This window comes from Rhamphochromis longiceps, linkage group LG12 (assembly GCF_057381845.1).
Source record: "Rhamphochromis longiceps isolate RC_006_pf linkage group LG12, R_longiceps_female_GT1.1, whole genome shotgun sequence".
Taxonomy (NCBI): Eukaryota; Metazoa; Chordata; class Actinopteri; order Cichliformes; family Cichlidae; genus Rhamphochromis; species Rhamphochromis longiceps.
In genome coordinates, this window is record NC_140568.1 from 36,165,089 (window position 1) to 36,186,212 (window position 21,124).

At 40.1% G+C, this 21,124-nt stretch overlaps 1 protein-coding gene across 4 annotated transcripts in view; it reads left to right on the forward strand.

The window, feature by feature from the left end:
• The first annotated feature begins 973 nt into the window (after positions 1–973).
• Positions 974–21,124, forward strand: part of atosb (atos homolog b) — a 31,078-nt gene continuing 10,927 nt past the window's right edge. Inside the window, exons 1-2 of one of the 4 annotated variants that reach the window (XM_085426124.1) lie at positions 974–1,321; positions 6,182–6,298. The gene's annotated coding sequence lies outside the window, so the exon portion shown is untranslated. Of the gene's footprint in view, positions 1,322–6,181; positions 6,299–14,189; positions 14,793–18,775; positions 18,919–21,124 lie in introns of those variants that run through there. The other 3 variants (XM_085426121.1, XM_085426120.1, XM_085426119.1) reach the window with 3 other exon arrangements.

The following is a 21,124-nucleotide window of genomic DNA, read 5'->3' on the forward strand; positions in this document are numbered from 1 at the left end:
ATCTCTATTGTGTGCCTGTGCATAAAGTTCAGATAACTTTTAAAGAACATAGGAACGCTGATATGATACTCGGAAAAGGACATTTTCTCTTTGCCATGCACAAAGGGGAGTAATCCACTTTTCCTCAACACGTGTGATTATGTGGTACACGCTTTTTAAACTCGTGCATTAATTATTTTTTGACAGATTAGAATTGTGTGGTAATTAAAATAAGAATAAATGACTCATTGACTGATTTAGTAATTTTGAGTTTATTCAGTAACAGACACTGGGTTTATTACTAAGAGATAAAGTACTGAGAAGTAACAGCCAAGAGCATCAAACTCAGTATCCCATAGTCCAGGCGCAGAGCTTAAACGCAGTCTTTTTTATCTTTTTAGGCTGCATCGTCGTCACAGAACAGTATAATCAGGCCCCAGTGTACTCTGGGTAGATGGGCGTGGAGTTCAGTGCAGCTGCAAGGGGATACATGTTGCTGAGCTATTCTTAGCTCTGTGACAACATGCTGATTTAGAGCAAATGGAAGGAAAAGAAGGGGGTTACCTACAGTACTGTGAATTTAACCAGTGCATAAATACAAAAATAACTAAATGAATTACCACGCATCCGTGACAGTAATTATTAAAGTCTTATTTTTTAACTTTAATTTCGTGTCATGTATTATTTTAAACACTAATGGATAAAACAACTGTCGGAGCTCCAGCACAAAAAGCTATCCTTGGCACTGAAGACTAGGAGGGAAGAAAATGCACGTGTACTGGGCGGCTCTTGGGGTAATCCTTAGGCCAATCAGAGAACAGTATGTTTGAATAAATCTGCATAGTTTAAAAAACTACAAGTGATGATTGGTTAAGGGAAATCCAAGCGGCGAATCGCTTAAATGACAGGCGCTCAGCTGGTGAATAAGCCCCGCCTTTGGTATTTTTACACGCAAACCCCGGAAATCCTGTTACTTAAAGGGACAGAGGAGGAATTTAAGGCAAAGGCTGAAACAACGAAAACAGCTGGGAGTGCACGAAAAAGACTGGCACAGAGAGGAAGGGAGTTAGCTTTGTTAGCTAACAAACTATTTGGACTATAGAGTGAGAGGACGAGTTCAAGACTGTCCGAATATTTTACCTATTTGATATACGGTTAATGTTGCTAACGTCTTTTAGCTTCGAAGTCGATTTTCGGCCCATAACATCAGCTACCTAGAAACCGACAACGCAGCAGTCAACACGGCAGACAGACAGTAGAAAGGCCAAACTCCCAGACTGCACGGACGTCACTTCAGACTGCCTGGCTGTGTTTGATAATCTGAGTCTATATTTTTCGTGAGGTGAGTAGACTTCGAAATCTTGAAATGTGGCTGGTTGCCTTCCCTTTAATCTTCTGCATTGTGTGTACTTTAAAGGTAGGGGTGTGTTGAAATGGGTTAAGTTATATCCTTTGCATTGTGATCATGCATAGAGATTCCTTATCATAATTGGGAGTCTAGCAGAAGAATGAGCGAAATCCAGCCTGATCCAGCTGATGACCTGACAGTAGCTTGCATGATGTAGGGGGCGTTCCCCTGCTTTGTCTGCCTTCCTCACACTTTCTTTATGTGTGCACAGTCTGCATTGGTTGGGGACAAAGTGCTAGAATTTCCCAGTGAAATCCCAATGCATAAATCAAAATTAATAGTGTGCGTGGCATTAAAATGATTATGAGATAAAACGGTTTTTATTTTTTTTAATTATTGTAACTGCGCACTGTGCTCCTGGGATTGTGCATATATGGGCCAGGCAAGAAGGATCAACCAGCAGCGGTATATCTGTGAGATTGTGACTGTAGCTCAGCGGGTGGAGTGATGATGAACATTGTACAGCTAATAGAAGAGGGCATATAACTGATTGCAGTCGGTGTATTGTTCCCTTGGATTGCACTTGGGAGTTGCATTGCATCATGCATTGAAGAGTATTGATGATGGCACAGAACCTTTGTCACATGCATATGCAAATAAATAAATAAATATATAAATGTAACAAATCAATGAGTCCTATATTGCACTGTTAATATGCTAGCTGCAGTGCACCATCTCTCATTGTCCTGACAAGCAGAGCATGAAGGCAATGACATACACATTAGGCATGTGTGTGCAGTCTCACACTGCATCATCTATAAAGAACACGTGCATATGGGAAAACAGCAGCTGTCTTACATGTATGGAAACTACAGATTTTTGCACACACTGCAGCACCAAATACAGCTGCGGCTCATTATTCTTCTTCTCTTGCTTGTCCATGCATTGCTCTGACAGCCACCCCCCACTATTCTGTCTGGGAGAAAGCAGTGGGCTTTTGTCCTCAGCTGAGTGTGACGTCATGTAGATCTTTGCTGTATCCAGCCCCGAAGGCAAGATGCATGTTGTTCAGCAGGCCTGGGTCTGGGCTTGTCCCATGCTCAAACACCTTTTACTTAAGTTCCCTCATGCTTAGGTACACAAGGACAATTAAAAAAAAAAAAAAAAAAACAAAACACAAAATGAATTCAGTCTATTCAGGTGAGATAGAGAAACTTGGATAATCCTCTCACATTCAAAGAAAAGGAAGAGAGGGAGTGATCAAATACAAGAATGGATAAGTGTATCAACCTCCATGCATGAAAAGAAAATAGCCAGAGGAAAGCCCCCGTTGTGTTGTTGGGGTTTTTTTCTGCTTCAAAAAATTTAGCAACCAACACATTCAGCCAAATTAAATGAAATCAAATTGCATGCTTCTGTGCATACTAAGCAGGCAAGAACGTTGAGTTAAGCAAGAGTAGGATCATGAGTAACAGTCTGTTTTTCAATGGTAGTTTGGAGGGCCACCAGTATCTATTTAGGCTAAGGGAATGAATGATTCTGTCGGAAGAGAATAAAATAAAGTCCACAAAAACAACATTACATACTTTTGCATACACTCTATCTTTGAGCAAATCAAAAATAACTTTTGTATCATTTGTCTTATGGTGGTTTTCGTCTTTGATCACGATTGTTCTTTAGCATTTCTACCTGGCAGCAATTTGATTGTCTGTGTAAAAAGTGGGGGTGGCTATTAAATGCGTTGAGCAGATGAAGGCTTGTTGATGAAGGCTTGTTGTCAGCTCTCCAGTGTATCTCAGCAGGATTTGATGCCAGAGATTACAGATGATTGTGTGGGTTAGATCGAGTACTCAGCACTGCTCTGGGGCTATATTGATCTCTAGTGTGTATGTGTGACTGAGTGTGCCCAAGCACGACTGTGCTCTATCCTTATGGGAGCTAAATTATGTTTATTGAATAACAATAAACAAAAAAATACTAGGCATAAATTATTAGCTTTAAGAAAAGAGGAATGCAACAAATAAATTTAGATAATAAGTATGCACAAGAATTTGATGTGACTTTTGGTACTAAACCACAGAAAGCAGTGACCAGCTGACAGGAATAGTGTTTCTCATTTTAAAATGCAGGGAGACTACCACTGTTGGGTCTTCTGAATAGAGTTTTCTTTTCTTCAGTGTCACTTTGGGATTCTACTTGATAATTAAAAAAAATCTATATGCAATGGACAAGATCAAACACAAGGATGAAATCTCTGTGATCTCAGGTCGTCAGGTAGCACTGCACTGGTGGCGCATATGACTCTGGAAATGACTGCATAGGCTTGGGAATACTTCTGACAACCACTATCGGTATAACTAAACATGATTCATCCCCATATGGAAAAGATATATATAAATCTTATAACGTTTGTATCTGTCTTGTGTGAAACTTGTATGAAAAGCATACAACACTGAAAACGGATATAAGATCCCTTGAAAAATTATATTAATGAAACTTGTATGTTTTGGGTACTTACTAAAACAATATATGAAAGTAATGAGAAAGCGGCCACTTTCATGAGTAAATCATACAAGTTTTTACTATTTCTTTTCCATATGTGTCAGTACATCTGAAGTCAAAATTCTACAACGCAAAAGAAAACAATAATAATAATACATTTTATTTAAAAGCGTCTTTTAAGACACCCAAGAACACTTAACAATAGAATAAAACACAGGACAATGTCAAGACAAAGAACAATAAAAAAATGTGAAAAAAGAAAATAAATAAGATCGTCTCTGGGACTGACTTCATTTATAAAGAACGGACCAAAGTTTAAAACTATCCTGTGATTTTAATAACCAAAGTATTCTTTTTTTTTTTTTTTTTTTTTTAATCTGTCATTATTTTTCCCAAGGCTAAATAGGAGAGGCCACAGTTCAAAAGCCAGATTCTGTAACAGCGTATGAATCAATTAGTGCATATAGCCTGGGTAAGTTGCACATCTATGACGGTACCATTAATGCCATCCATATATCTCTTTCAGGGAAGGCCTTCAGTATTGCATAAAGATGATGTACAACCTCACTCAGAATGAGGAAACATTTTTGTTTTTAAATGTACAGCAGCTGGGCTCCTCATTTCCCAAACACTTACAAAGTGTTGTAAAAAGAAGAATTAATGCAACAGAGTAGAGAAACATGCCTTTGCCCCAGCTTTGGAAATATCCTTACCTGACTTTGTCCAGAGAGCATGTGTAAAAAGGGCTTGGTACACACATTAATCAAACTTAGCTTCAATCTTACCATTAAAGGTCACACAGTCCTCCTAACAGTCTACCAGTAAGAGGAAGTGGTTAGTTCTCTTGCAATCATACAGTGTCCCTGTGTTTCTATTACTGTAGTTTTCAGAAGAATCAATGTGGAGGTTATTGAAGAAAATGCCAAAGAATTCTGTGATCCTTGGAACAAGTTGGCAATGTTACAGTGGTGGTCACGGATAGTCAGAACTGTGACAGCTTTGCAATTATGAAGACTCAGGAATTATAAACAGGTCAAGTGTATATTAAATGTTGCTCAAGTTGCTCAAACAGCCTAAAAGTGTTCACATGTTCCAGTTTGCCTTCTTGTCAATCTAAGATTTTACTTTTGATTGCTCTTGTAAAGGGAAGATACTGCGTATTATGCTGGAGTGGCTTGAATGACACATCTAAGGTTTCATCTAGCGTGGAAGCAGTTTGCAGTGACACGGTAGAGCAAAGTGAATTACATTCCACAACTTCAAGTAACTACAGGTGAAATAACTGCTGGTGATCAGTATTTTAAAAAATAAATAAATGATCTCAAATACATGTATTTTTGTTATACCAAGCTGCTTTGGTGTCTGCTCTAAGTTAAGTATGTAACATCTTTTATAAATGACAGACATGTCTCCAATTCTGTGTATACGTGTGTTATATGGGCATTCTAAATAACTATGCAAATAGACAAACCAAAAATTATTGTTGCAGTATGTACAGCTCTAGAAGAAACATAATGATGCATTTTAAAACTACCTTAAATAGTTACCAATTAACTTCACAAAAAGTGTGTTAAGCAATAATAGGAATTGAAGATACTCAGTAGGTTTTTCGACACATGTTGGAGAATTACACAGTTGCGTTTTTTGGCTTAGGGTAAACTCAAACGAACTCCATGATGTTGAGATCAGTGCTTAGGCCTTACCCATCTGTTACAGAACACTTTGTTTTTCTTGCCACTGAACATAGTTTTTATGACACTGAGTGCAGATTGAATTTGGATAAAGTCACAAGCTTCCATGATGGTATTGCATCATCTAAAGTACTTGAAGCATTTGTAAATTACTCTAAGCTGTTCGTCCCACATTGCTGCTTGCTTGCTTTACATCTTAGAGGCTCAACCAAGACAAGTTCAAACTTTTGTTCCTTCTGAGAAAATATCTCCTAACCTAGACCTTTTCAAGACCATTGACAACACAGTTGTGTTGCCAAGTTTGATAAATGACCTAGGAATGACCGTGGTATTGATAGATTGTTAAGCTCTGCAAATATTGGTGTGGCAGGCCACTCCTGTTGATGTATTTGCCTCCCTCCTTGCAATGGAGGTTGCTTAAGTGTCATCAGGCTTTCATAACTAATCTAGTAAACTGTTGCCTTTTTGCTGTTAAACCTCCCAAGTTTCTCCATAGCACTTCTTTGTTCTTTACAAAGGCATTCTGTTTCTGCCTATATCTAGTTTAAAACTAATGTTAACTTAAAGGGAAGCAAGGAAAACTGCTCCTTGTTACCACAAAGCTTATGTTGTAGTAGAGAGTTTTACCCTCTTCTTCACCCTCTTCTATTCTTGGTCCAAGGTGGTGGAATGAGCTATTGGAAACAGATTAATCATCTAAAGCAGTCTGGCTGAGCTGGTCCTGTGCGGTATCGTTTTGAGCTGGTGGCTCCATCCCCAGTATCCCCTGAAACAGGAGGTGAGGCAATACAAAAGAACTGATTGAATCAGGATGGGATACTATCCTGTCATCTGCAGCCACTGCTGAGCCTCATGAGGGTCTGAAGGAGAACAATGGATTTTGTTGCTGCTGCAGCTCACCTGCTCCAAGGTTTGATCTGTTGTGCATTTAGCGATACTCTTCTGTGTATACTGATTGCTATTTGAGTTATTGTTGCCCTATTACCTTGAAGCAATCTGGCCATTCTCCTCTGACCTCTGACATGAACAACAAATTTGTACCCACTGCTAGTCACTAGATATTCTCTCTTTTTCATCATTCTTTGTAAACCGTAGATGTGACTGTGCTTGAAAATCTGAAATACCAGAACAGCCTGTCTGGCACAAGCATCCATCCATCCATCCATCTTCATCCGCTTTGTCCGGGGCCGGGTCGCGGGGGCAGCAGCCTAAGCAAAGAGGCCCAGACCTCCCTCTCCCCAGCCACCTCCTCCAGCTTATCCGGGGGAATACCAAGGCGTTCCCAGGCCAGCCGAGAGATATAATCTCTCCAGCGTGTCCTGGGTCTGCCCCGGGGCCTCCTCCCGGTGGGACATGCCTGGAACACCTCACCCAGGAGGCGCCCAGGGGGCATCCTTGTCAGATGCCCGAACCACCTCAGCTGGCTCCTTTCGATGTGGAGCAGCAGCTGCTCTACTCTGAGCCCCTCCCGGATGGCCGAACTTCTCACCCTATCTCTAAGGGAGAGGCCAGCCACCCTTCGGAGGAAGCTCATTTCTGCCGCTTGTATCTGCGATCTCGTTCTTTCGGTCACTACCCACAGCTCGTGGCCATAGGTGAGGGTAGGGACGTAGATCGACCGGTAAATTGAGAGCTTCGCTTTTACACTCAGCTCCCTCTTCACCACGACGGACCGGTGCAGCGTCCGCATTACTGCAGCTGCAGCCCCAATCCGTCTGTCGATCTCCGGCTTCCTTCTCCCATCACTCGCGAACAAGACCCCGAGATACTTGAACTCCTCCACTTGTGGCAGGAACTCATCCCCGACCCGGAGTGGGCACTCCACCCTTTTCCGGCTGAGAACCATGTCCTCAGATTTGGAGGTGCTGATCCTCATTCCCGCTGCTTCACACTCGGCTGCGAACCGTTCCAGTGCGAGCTGGAGGCCTTCACCCGATGAAGCCAACAGAACCACATCATCTGCAAAAATCAGAGATGAGATTCTGAGGCCACCAAAGCGAAAGCCCTCCGCCACTTGGCTGCGCCTAGAAATCCTGTCCATAAAAATTATGAACAGAACCGGAGACAAAGGGCAGCCCTGGCGAAGCCCATCACCCACCGGGAACGAGTCCGACTTATTGCCGGCAATGCGAACCAAGCTCTTGCAACGGTTGTATAGGGATCGAATGGCCCGTAGCAATGGGCCAGACACCCCATATTCCCGCAACACCTCCCACACGACACCCAGAGGGACACGGTCGAATGCCTTCTCCAAGTCCACAAAACACATGTAGACTGGTTGGGCAAACTCCCATGCACCCTCAAGTATCCTGGAGAGGATAAAGAGCTGGTCCAGTGTTCCGCGACCAGGACGAAAACCGCATTGTTCCTCCTGTATCCGAGGTTCGACTAACGGACGAACTCTCCTTTCCAGCACCCTGGCATAGACTTTCCCAGGGAGGCTGAGCACAAGCAGCATCACCATATTACGAGTCACTTAAGTCACCTTCCTTTCCCTTTCTGTTGCTCTGTTTCAACTTCAACAGGTCATCTTGACCAGGTCTTCATGCCTAACTGCCATAAAATATGGTTATAAGATCTTTACATTTACAAGTAGCTGAACAGATATATCTAAAGAAGTGGCCAAAGAGTTATCATTTAGCATTTATAAATAAGTCTCCTTGAACAAAACATATAAACGCATTGTATTAATGTAGTCTTGTGAGTTAGTCTTGGAAAGAAGACGTGTAATCCTGTGCATTACATTGGTCACTTATGAGCTTTCCATTTTGTTCTTATTGTGTTGCCATTACTCAGGGGAACAAGTGTAGCATCAAAGCCCTCCATGTGTGCATAGTACATATTCCCATCTGTCTTGTGGATTCTGGGTATGTAGGACACGCCTGACTTGCATGAAATTTTACACTAAATTAAAAAAAATGACTCCAAGGCAGCGACGCAGAGCTGATGTTTGCAGTATACCTGTATAGTGTAATTGGAAGTATGTAGGGTTTAATTTAAACAGTTTATTGTACATCACCTACCAAGTCTTAGGTCTGCCAACATTAAACAAATATCCACAACAGTGTATTTCCTACAGCCTTGAGAGCATTGTAGCACTTTGTGTTGTTTGTATTTCTAAAATAGGCCTGTAAGTGATTAACTCTGACTTTGCGTACTAATGGTTTGGTTGTGTTGGTATGCCATGAAACAAATGTTCTGTCTGTATGTGTGTATTACTGGCTCACCTTGCATGTCTCACCAGAGCAAGGGAAAAAGCTTTTTTGTTTTCTCCATACTGCATTGATAGTTCTGAGCAGGATCCCTTCTGTGTATAGCCTGATTCAACATGCAGGACAAGCAGCCACCAATTAGGCTGAAGTGGACACAGGAATTATAGCAAAGGAGAGAGCAGAGGAATGACGTGCAGTAAACGTGAGCCAGGAGTCACACCGACGCAGCTTGTGACTTACTCAGCCATCAGGGTGGCTGTCCTGTATGTTTGGTCAGTTTTCTATAGACACTCCACTCCCACTGCCTGGTTGTCTTTGGCAATGGATAATGGTCCTGATACAACTCTAATATGTCCCCATATTTTTACTTTGTGGCATAATATTCACAATATTATTTCCACTCCCCTGACTACTTTATAATTTGAGTTGGAGTTTGTTTATTGGCCTGATGGGGGGAAAAAAAATTGCTCTTAGTTCTCCTCATTTCTGCTCTACCTACACATTGTGTTTTTACAAAAAAGAAATTTGCTGCTTGCTATTTATAACACCACAGACCCGATGTACGCAAATAGTGAATGTAAAATGGATTTACAAGTGTGTCAGTGTAGAGAGATTATTTTTGATCTCTCTAGACTGACTTTATTATGCTAAAATACATTTTTGGAACCAGATCATGTTTATTTTTAATGAAAGTATCTTAAAGTGGGTGTAGCCTAAAACAGAGAGCTGCAGTTATATTGCCAAAGCTTCTCATTATTAAGTTCTGCTTAATAACCGCAAATGCGTGTGTGGATGTGTGTTAAATTGATCTCAGGATTAACCCTAGTCAGACGTCACTCTCTACTTTACACTGAAACATCACCGACATTTAAGTTGATGAGACGTCCTATGAATGTGTGTTATGCGACTGAATTCAACATTTTTCTCTAAGTCTGTGTGCTTTGCTGCTTGTGTTTTCCTTTCATTCTGCTGTTGATTGCACACTTCCTGGAAAAGGTGGGTGTCAATGACCTCTAAGTGCCATCCTAATCTTCTCAGCCATCCGCTTTGGTTAGTAACCAGTTATCTGTTGGATTAAATGGTTAAATAGTGACAGTATGATTGTTGGATGAACTACGTGGTATTTGTCCCCCCCCCCCCCCCCCCCCCTTCACTGCCAAGATGGTACTACATTCAGCCTCTACCAGTCAGAATGGTGCAACACCACCATGCTGTGTGAATTTCCTAAGCATGAAAGGCAAAAAAGAATTGGTTCATACTGAAAGAAGATGGACAGGAAAAAAGTACCCGAAGGCTAGGAGGAGGAGGAGACAGAAACACACAGTCACACACACACATTTCCTGTCCTGTGTGAATAGGCAACATATTTCTCTGGAACATTCCATCCTCTGAGCTGGCCTAGCCTGTCACCAAGACTCAGGGTGCCACACTCCTCCCCATCATATTTTCCCCATCCACTTGATTTCTTTCCTTTCATACGTTTTACATTATCTCACAGTGATATAATCAGAGTTCTGAAATGCGGTACGATTGATACACAGGAAATTAGTTTTAAAATGCCAAACAAACCAACAAAGGGAACTAATGTTATTTCAGGAATGATGTATAAGAGTTCAGAATGGGTTAAAATGAAATAAATAAATAAATAAATAATCTTTTTTTTTTTTTTTATAGTTTATTTATTTAATTTGGGAAACTTACATTTTTTTTCTACATGCTCTGCATTTCAGTTCAGTTATTTTGAATGTAAAAAGTGCACACCTTGTAGAAGTGCCCAGTCTCATTAGTCCACTGATGTGTAGAAAGATCATTTAATAAGAATGATCAACATACAGTATAGCTGTGTTTAATGTCAATGTTTTAAAACTACTTGGGCAGATAAACGTGTGTATTTTGTGAAATATCCTAAAGCGTTAATAAGCTTCTCAAGTTTTGACCCACTGGCATTAAAAGACATGTTGCATCTTCCCTGCATTCATCAATGAGCTCTTACTCATTGTGGGTTCTCTACTCTCTACTACTCTGGCCTGACTTTTACATGACATTACGTGACTTGAGTAAACAGACTGCCCCTGTACACATCTGCGGTTTTTGTTTTGTTTTTTAATCCTGTTACTTCCGTCCTCCTTTATTGTCATGTTTACTTTTTGACCATAACAATTGTTTGACATCATATCTGTAATTCTGTTGATCCAGCTATTATAAGGTCATTACACTATGGAGCTGTATAATCGAACCATTGTGTTTAATTGGTCATATAGATCTAGCTTATTTGCTAGATCTATTTGCATAAAGTCAATTGATTACTCTACAAACAGAGAAAGCACCTGTACCTGAACTTTCTATCTGTGGTAAAGTCTGCTGTGGAATTATAGCACTCAATCAGGCAGGTAAAGACCTGCTTCAAAAGTGCTGGTTGAAATAAGAGCCGAAATGTTTGAAAATAGGAAACCTCTTATTGTCACTATGTATTTATAAACCTCTCTGCATTTAATCATCCTGTCTTCCTACCCTTACTCCAACTGGTGACGGCAGATGGCCGCCCCTCCCTAAACCTGGCTTTACTGGAGGTTTCTTCCTGTTAAAAGTGAAGGGTTTTTCCTTCCCACTGACGCCAAAGCGCTTGCTCATAGGAGGTCATATGATTGCTAGGGTTTTCTCTGTTGTGTCATCGTAGGGTCTACTTCATAATATGAAAGCAGAACTAAATTCATCTACATACCAATTAGGTCATTAGTTTTGCTTTTAAAGAATTACATTTTACAGCTGAAGTTTTGCAGCACTAAAAAAAGGAGGTTGTATTAAAAAAAAAAAAAAGAAGTTTGAAATTGCTTTAAATGTACCTTCACATTTCACCAGAGGGCAAAAAGTGTGATAGTAATTATCAGCCACCCTACAATATATGTACCTTAGTCTACCCTTTACTGGCAGACATTCATGTAATTGTTACAGTCAAGTCAGAGGCATTGCATCATAAAGTTTGAGTGTATTTAAAGAAGCGAGTCATCAACATGCACCGGTGTTTGTAATACCCTTGCAAATATTATTTGTAAATATTTTTTTTAGCTTTATGCTTCTTAACGGCTTTACTTCCACACGCAGACGTGGACATCAAAACAGGAAGGAGTCTGTGCGTCTTTAAACAGGCACCATGCTCTTCTCTTCACACATGCACACTTCTTGTTCCTCCACCTCCCCTCATTAATCCTTCCTTTTATTCACTCCCAGTTTGAGTGAGAGAGTTAAGGAGCTTGTTTTAGATACTTTGGTTTAGAAACACAGATTATTTATTTTTACGCGTTGTTTGTTTGTTTGTTTTTTAATGCAGCTGATATGCATTGTAAATGTTGTTCCCGAGACTATATTACAAGCCATGTAACCCATAGAAACCCATTTAATCCAGAAAATGGAATAAACACAGCTGGTGTCACTTTGAGGGGCCTACAAAAACAAGACATGTGTCAAGCAGCATTTCTCTTATCAAGGCTGAAAGTCCAGCCCCCTATGCTGCCATGTAGACATCAAAACAAACACTGCCATGCGCTCAAGTCAAAATTGCATCAGTGTGAGTTTTTGTTGGAATGTGAGTGTGTGTGTGTTTTCAATGCATCGTTTTCTTTTGCTCCACTCAATGCCATTGAATGGGGGAAGGTGTTCAGAGGGAAGACACACCCCTTTATCGCCAAATATGGAAAGCAACGTTCACTCTTAAAGGGACAGCAGGGTGTAGTTGTCTTCGTTTGTTTGCGTTGAAACGGAGAATCTTAAACAGTAGGAACATAAAATCCCATTACTAGATTTCTTTACCAGCTTTTCTGTGAAAAGCAGCGGACGAATCACATGAATCTCATTTCAGTCTTCAGTTGTCAGTTTGTCTTGATCTGTTTCTTTTGCTTCCTCCTCCCCTGTCTACCCCCCTCCGCTCCTCCGCTCTCACCCCTATCCCCACATCTCTATATTTGGAGCTATGTGGCTGAAGACGTGTCTTGTTTTTCAAGCCACCTCTCTGCTAACTTTTACTGTTCACACACTCAAAAAGCCAAAAACAAACAAACCAAAAAACAAGTGCAACCATACTATCACTCAGCCAAGGAACCACCTATGAATAAGTACATGTCAGTACATGGTCTATGAGAGTGGTAGAGATTAATTTTGTATGCAGGTTTATGCACATATTTATTCTGGTGGCAGGTAGGATCAAATTATGTGTGTGACAGATTTTTATTTTGTACAAGGATTTATTTATTTTTTTAAAGCATGAATCATTTGTTAAGGAGCCATAACCTTAGAGTAATTTGTTAAAAGAGACACCACAAAGCTTATGCCCAGTCCACCCTCTTGTAAAACAGAGACAATACAGAAACTCTGCAGTAACTTGGCAGGAATAAATATTCCATCTTGTTTTGGAAACAGATAAAGGGTGTTACAGATGGAAACTGAGTTGGAGGTAGAATTCCTGTAGATCAGGAGTCCTAGAGGGAGAGAATGACAGAAAGTGAATGAAATTTAAAGTGACGAGTAGCTGTCAGTATGTTGGTCTTGCATGTCTCAACCAGTGTACATCTGATAAAAAGTCAACCCAGTGTTCCAAAATAAAAATAAAAAATAAAGCATAGACAGGGAGGTGTGAGTGTGCATGTCCAGGAGCACTGGACAAAGAAGTGTTCTAAATATGTGTTGAATAAGCACTCGCTCGACAGCCTCGAAGATATATGTTGTGGTCAACTTTCTGTGCAGTTTCCACCCACTGTATGCGTGCTTGTGTCAGTAGTGCACTGTGCTGTGTGGACTTCAACAACACCAAACTGAAGTAGTTCTCGGGTAATCGACATCCTGCTCCTTATTAGCTCACAGATGCTGCAATAGTCACACACACACACACACACTCATAAGCACACAGCTGAGCGCTGCTCCTGGTCCTCTACTGATAAACTTTTTCACATGCACTTATTGCTCTATCAGTCCCACCACAGATAAGCCTTCTGCTTCATGCCTGCTTTTAATGTTCCACAGAGGAGCAAGAAATAGGGAAGCAGAGAAAGGGGGAGGGAGTGATTGCATAGTTATTAGCAGGTTTATTTTCTAAGACATTAACTTCTTTTATTAACTGTTATTCTTTAACCAATTCAAGCACACATGCACAACTTTACATGTGGTTGACTGTACAAAGAAAACTCGTCATGCTTGGAGATGAGTTGTGTGTTTTAATACACACTTTACGCAAAGTGTTCTTAAAGCCTGCACTCTACTTTTGCAGAACATTCAAAGCTTCAGCAGGTGGGAGGGCTTATGGATACTCACACCTCCTCCCCCTTTGCAATCCTTTCCTCCAGCCAATCAGGGCTTCAGCCACTACAGCTGACCCCCCTTCTGGTGAGCCAATCAGTTGGAAGCATCCCCCCCCCCCCCCCCTCCTCTCCCCTGTATGCCTTCACTGCTGAGTGAGCAAAGCATGCCTCACTCTATCAGCTGAGAGGAAACCAACAGAAAGAAAAGCGCACACACACACAACAGAGAGGATAGGATGGCTAGAAAGCTTAAAAGGAGGGGCCTGAAAGTACATAGAGGAAGAGGAGAAGTGGGAGGTGAGAAGGGTCTGTAGCATGCCAGATCGCTTTTGTATTCAAGATACTTTGGAGATGTGCGAATGAGAGGAAAAAAACGGGAAAAGGGAGAACTCCGAAGAGAAAAGGCAAGGGAGGGAACCAGTGAGAAAACAGGGCTGCAAGTTTGTTGATGGGTTTTTCATTTGTGTATGTGTGACTGAGAGTGGAGAGAGGTAGACGGAAAGAAAACAGGATACATAGGCAGAGGGATAATTAGTGCATGCAGAAAAACTACTTGTCTTTCTTGCGACATTACCTATTTAGACGGAAGGAAGCAAAGACCAATGAGAAGCCAGGGAGTTAAGACCAATAAGGCACCCTAATCTAGTAGAAACAGAAATACACAAGAGGACACAGAGAAGAGACAACAGAGTCACCCCTCAAGAACACCTGATGAAATAGAGGAAGGAAGGGGAAAGACCGAGTGAGACAGCAAGATAATCTTTCTGCAAGGGTGAGTGAGACAAGTTCTCTTGGTGTGAAGTCAAGTGTACTAAAGCTGTTCCTGTTGATTGCTGTCATATTGTCAGCTGGGCTCGAATGACTCAATGTCTCCTAAAATGGCCACATGAAAGGCAGGCAGGCAGACAGATAGGCAGAGGGAGGGAGAAACAGAAACAGACCCTGTGTCAAAAAGGCATTCTCAGCAACTATGTCACTGAGCCAGCTTAGTTCAGACTGCAATTACTCTCCAGTCAGAATGCTGTGTGTGTCAACTCTAACGCTTTCTCGCTCTCGTTTATCAGTTTCACTGAACTTTACCTCTCTGTTCTGTCTTTCTTTGCCACTTCCTGTCTTCTGCCTTTTGTTTAACATAAACACATTCACAGACTTAGTGAGCTGTCATTCCAGTCCCTTGTGAACTGAGACTATAGTAATCTAATCAACAGCTGGTTGTTTGTAGAAACACCCAGTAACTTTTTCTTGTGGTGCTTTTTTTTTTTTTCTCTCTCTTCTTTTTTCCCTTCTCTCTGTGTTTGTTTATCAGCCTTTAGGCAGAGTACAGGCATGGGAGTAGTTTGGGTGGGGATCTGCTAAAACTTGGTGAGACAATCAGGACATTTGGGAGGTTACTGACTTCATGCTGATGCTATCATGCCTCTAGATTGACCGAGGACATAAAGAGGTCAGAGTGCATTTGACCACCTAGAGATAGGGTTTCACAAAAGCCAAAAATATTGTGTTACTGACTGAAAACAAACTATTTTACCTCTTTAGAAGGGTGGGCAATTAACCCTATCCCATGGTCTTTTTTTTAATCTTGCAAGCTGGGAAAAAAAATCATCGATTTTACACAGTTGGCATAATGCCACTGTGAAGTCTTTGTCTGCCTCTGGAAGAAGAGAGACTAGAAATTTACCATTAGCTATCCCAGTTTGATTTTTTTTGCTTCACACTTTTCTCTGATTCCAAATGAATGAATGAAATGAGGGAGAAGGACAGCAGTGCAGTGGTTAGTACTGTTGCCTCACAGCAAAAAGGTCCTGGGTTTGAATCGAAGAGTGTGGTTTCTGTGTGGAATTTGCGTCTTCTCCCTGTGCCTGTGTGGGTTCTCTCGGAGTACTCCAGCTTCTTTCCAGTCTAAACACATGCAGTTTAGGTTAACTGGTGATTCAAAATTGGACGTAGGTGTAAATTCAAGTGTGACTGGCTGTCTGTCTCTCTATGTTAACACTGCAACCTGTCCATGGTGTATGATGCTTCTCACTCTATGATAGCTGGAATAGAAAAATGTTATGGTAAATGGTAAATGGCCTGTATTTATATAGCGCCTTACTAGTCCCTAAGGACCCCAAAGCGCTTTACATATCCAGTCATCCACCCATTCACACACTGGTGATGGCAAGCTACATTGTAGCCACAGCCACCCTGGGGCGCACTGACAGAGGCGAGGCTGCCGGACACTGGCGCCACCGGGCCCTCTGACCACCACCAGTAGGCAACGGGTGAAGTGTCTTGCCCAAGGACACAACGACCGAGACTGGATAGCTAAAAAACTAAAACGTGTGCGTTTCCTGTGTTACCTGCAAAAATTCCCAGTTAGCAAAATGTTTGTATTCTAATAAAAGCATTTCTATACTAAAAGAAGTGAATCTTCACAGCCGTAAGAAGGTCAGCTGTTTTTATCTGAGGACTCCACCTATGAGAAATTGTAACTGTCGAAGAGCATGCAGTAAAAATATCTAAAGTATACAGTAGCTTTGTTGTTCTTCAAATCAGTTGAGGGTTGAAAACAAACCCAAGCCGTTGCAGGATTAAATTGCTAGGTTTTGAGTCTGATCTTTGACATCTCCATAGATTTTACTGGGAACTGCTTTTAGGTTGCATGATCACTTGCCTCTTAATGACATCTTTCTGCATTCATTTCTTTATGTATAGCCCAGTGGTTTGACATCCCCCTTGTTATGCCAAACACAGTTCATGCCCCTCACCACACAAAAAATCAAGCCACAAATCCCACAATTTTATCAGTTTCTAAGAATAAAAAAATATGAATATCCATATTCAGCTGCATCAGGAAACTATTATTGGTTTGTTTTCTCTAAAATAGTTTATTCACCTTAGTTTCAATTCATGTTTTTCTCTTCTATGGGTTGTCTTGACCTTACCAGGAGTGGCTCCACGTCCCAACATTAATGCCCACCCCACCTTTTGAACATGACTGTTATAGCTTAAGTGTGTTTTCAAGGATGTAGTCCATCCATGTGCAGCTTTGTTTGCTAGAAACCACAGGGTGTTAAGTGTGCTTTTGCCTGTTTTGCAGATGTTTGGTAGTTGCCACCCACATTACTGATGGGTGTCTAGTCTCATAAGCTCTGATTAGTCTTTCAAGTGGAACTAAGAGTGTATGTGTAAGCCATATGCCTTATTGTTAGCAATTACCACATCCCTAACACCACCTCCCATAATGATCGAGTCAAACTCTTCTGGGCCTCTTGATGGGCTATAAGTCATCTGACCCAACACTGTTGGCATTCAACCTCATGACCATAATCTTCTTTGCCCTGGAGGATGCTCATAGACTGACACAGTGGTTGCCTATGTGTTGAGTGTTGTGCATTCCAATGAACACATACTTGTACATATTTCAACACACATAACCGAAATGTCTCAAAGAAAAGTAACTTAATACAAACGCTAAATAACAATATATGATAATGTGACTATTGCTTAGGTTGAAAAGTTGGAAAATGGTAATTTTTCCAGGAGGTTTCACTCTGGATCCCAGTTGTTTATCAAAATGAATAGGATCAGTGAGTATCCTATCTCACTGTCCTTTTGTTGTATTGGAAAATTATTTCCTGATTTAATAATAGGCAGATTTCCTTTTAATGTTTTTCCATGCATGACTCAGTCTGCTGTTGCTTTGATCCAGATCTAGGGCCGAGTCAGACAAACTAAGCTTTTTGTTCAGCAATTTTAATTTATTTTTGTCATCCTCTTTAACATTTTACTACTGTGTTTCTTAAAACTATACTCCTACTATTTTAAGTTCATTTTAACATGGATTTGAAGCAAACTGAGTAAAATAATATTAACTTCAGTTAATTCATGACTCATTAGTTGTTTGGGTTTATTTATTATAAGTTTTTTTTTTTTATTACTTCATATCTTTTTTTCTTTTTTTTTTTTTTTAGCTTATTTTAAAGATATTAAATTTATTTTATTCTAGTTTTTATTTCATTTTTGCAATATTTATGTTGGAAGATTTTTCTGCATTCAACCATTTTCAAGGAGTGTGTTGTTAGAATTAAAAAATTATATTTGAATATTATTTTTTTTAACATTGTTTTTCCATTTTATATGCTCTGAACCAACTGGCCTCATAACTGCTCGTTAATATGTAGCCATGAACATGCCAGGTTGCCCCTGACACTTGGGGGTGGGGCTCTATTTATACCATCCTCAAGGTCTTTGGTTTGGGTTGGCCTCTCTCGGTTCCCCTCATCCTTTATCTCTTTGCTTTCTCTGACCGCTGGTTGCTGTCAGGTGTTTTTAAGTCTTTTATCTTTCATCTTGGCCTTTTTAATCTCTTTTGTCTGTTTCTGAATGCAGATAGATTTATAGGCAGTGCTGCAGAGGTTATGTTGTTTGCAACTGGCTCACCAGTGATAGGCAACATCTTTATTACTTTTAGCAATGCATTCTTAGTGAAATGTAAGAAATTCTTTAAAAAACAAAGTTTTAATTAAAAAAAAAATCTAACAATTCTTGTGTGGTGATAAAAACTCATTTTATTTGCTTATATTTTGGATAAGAGTTAATTTGGACATTTTATAATAAATTACATATACTTTATGTGGGCTTTTACAGTCACTATAAGTACAGATTTTTGCAATCCGAACTGTGTGAGAAGCACACAGTTCAGATTGCATAGGTCATATGAATTTGAAGCAGATCAGATTTAACCTGTAGATGTGAATATGGTTTCCATAGGTTCTCTGACCTGAACTGCCACCATATCCAGAAACCTGAGACATTTTTGGGGTGAAGCCAGACCTTTCCCTCCCGTTGGTTACTGGATTAAGCCTGAGAAGGGCTGGGCAGCATCTGCCAGACTCCTGCTCCTTCAAAATAAGGTCAAAAATCAAGTGGGATCCTGCATAGAGCCAACTGGGCTATGCAGTAGGCTATGACTATAAATACTGTTGCTGACTCTTCTCTCATCCCCCCTGATTGCTGTGTGTGTATTTGTGTGTCTGTGGGTATAGTTATGTGTGATATAATTACTCGCAGTGAACTTTTATGATGTCTCTTTATCTGACTTGGTAAAAACACCAGGTCTGGTTTGGCACTCCCTACTCAAATATCAACAAAAAATTGAATGACCTTGGCTAGCAGGATTTATATTGGAAATGTCCTGTCATGTCCTCTTGCTCATATTTTCCTGTTTATAGTAAAGAAATCTCACACCAGTATGGGTAGTTTGGCTTGTAAAGAATCAGACTGATCTACTTTGTTATGTGTACATCTGTGTTTACAAACACTTTCCGCTTATGTCGTTTCTTACTGACATGCTTATTAGCAGCATATTGGCTGTTTATTAATCATCTGTTACATTTTTTGTTTTAACATTTTTAGTGCCATTAAGAGGGAGTTATTATTCTTGTGGTGGTGTCACCTAGATTTGTGTTTTATGCTTCGTTTTTGAACTTAGGCAACATTACAGCTTTTACATAAGCGGCCAATAAAGTTACAACCATTCATACTTGTGTATAGTGTGCCAGCATTGTTCTGCACGGTCACTACCAAAACACTAGTTGGCGATATAATTTCTGTCTTTGAGCTGATCCATTTTTTTCCGATTGATTTAAATGATGTCGGCAGAAGTAAGTTATAGTGTAGGGTTTCAGTAGGGTTTGCAGTTATGATGTGCCTTTGGCATAGATTTAACACACAATAAATTCCACTTAAGATCCATAGTGGGCAAATTATATTAAGACTGTGATTTATGTGGAGCAGTTTTCGTAATAAAAGAAAATAACTAGGAAGTAACCGGGGAATACTCTTGATGGTCTTATAGTTGAGCTAATACATATACAGGCTGAAAAGCAACTACATTAGAATGTTTACTTAGTGTCACCAGATGTTTTGATGTAAAAATAAGATAAGCACTCCTCTTTATATGAAGCTTGTGCATCCTGGGGTTTATTTTTTTCAAAATAAAGTAATCCATTCTAACTACAAAGGCTTCACTCCTGACCATGTGATTTGTTGTATGAAGTCATGTATGCCATTAGATTAGATGTTTTGTATATATATATAAACATCTTGTAATGTAACACAGCATGAAGGTTTAGTGAATGTAAAATTTGTTTTTTAGAGCAATAAGAAATATAATACAGTACATGCTCATAAATGTTATTGTTCAGTAATTCAAACACCTGCTGAAGGTCAAGAAGAGTGCAGCCAGTCATATCATTAGATAGTATAGCCTTTGGGGGGATTTTATTCAGCATCCAGTTCCAGCATTGGAAACATTACACCCGTATTTCCCTGTACTGGAAAATATGCATGAATACTCCAGTTCTTTTTTGTTGCTTGATCTTTAGGATTGTGTCATCACTTCTTTTCACGTTACAGATTTCTGCCTGCGTCACCGCAGTTTCATCATAATGTTTTAAATGCAAAAAAAGCTGAAGTACCTGGTTTCTGTAATGTAGGTCTCAGTGGGAACCAACTATACTTCTCTTTTTATATGAGTGCCAGGGGAAGAAAGTCAGATTAATGTTCTTCATTTTCAAGCTTTGAATAAAATATCCAAGCATTTAATTGAACTATTTTTGATAGCTTGATACAACATAGGCCTGTGTCACAGTGGCCTGAAATTTTTAGTTGGCTGGAGAGATTTAATGGAACACTGCTATTTTGTAATGTTTCCCAATTTTTTTTATTTATATTTATATATATATATATATATATATATATATATATATATATATATATATATATATATATATATATATAATTTATTTAATAATTATTATTATTATTATTATTATTATTTTTTTTTTTTTTGGACGAGCATCTTTAGTCCCCCCCGCCACCCCCTACACCCTTGCACCCCCTTACCCCCCCCGCACCCCCTACCATCCACCCTGTCTCCTTCACTCTCTCTAGCTCAGTGTGTCTTTTTCCCTCTTTGTGGCCAAGCACAAAGGAGTCGTTATCCTTGGACTACTGGTTGCCACGGTGACGGCTCACTGTGCCCCCGCTCCCCCACATTCCCAAATTGTAGTCCAAGTAGGTTTGGAAAGAGCTTCCCCTGGCCTAGCATGATTTAGT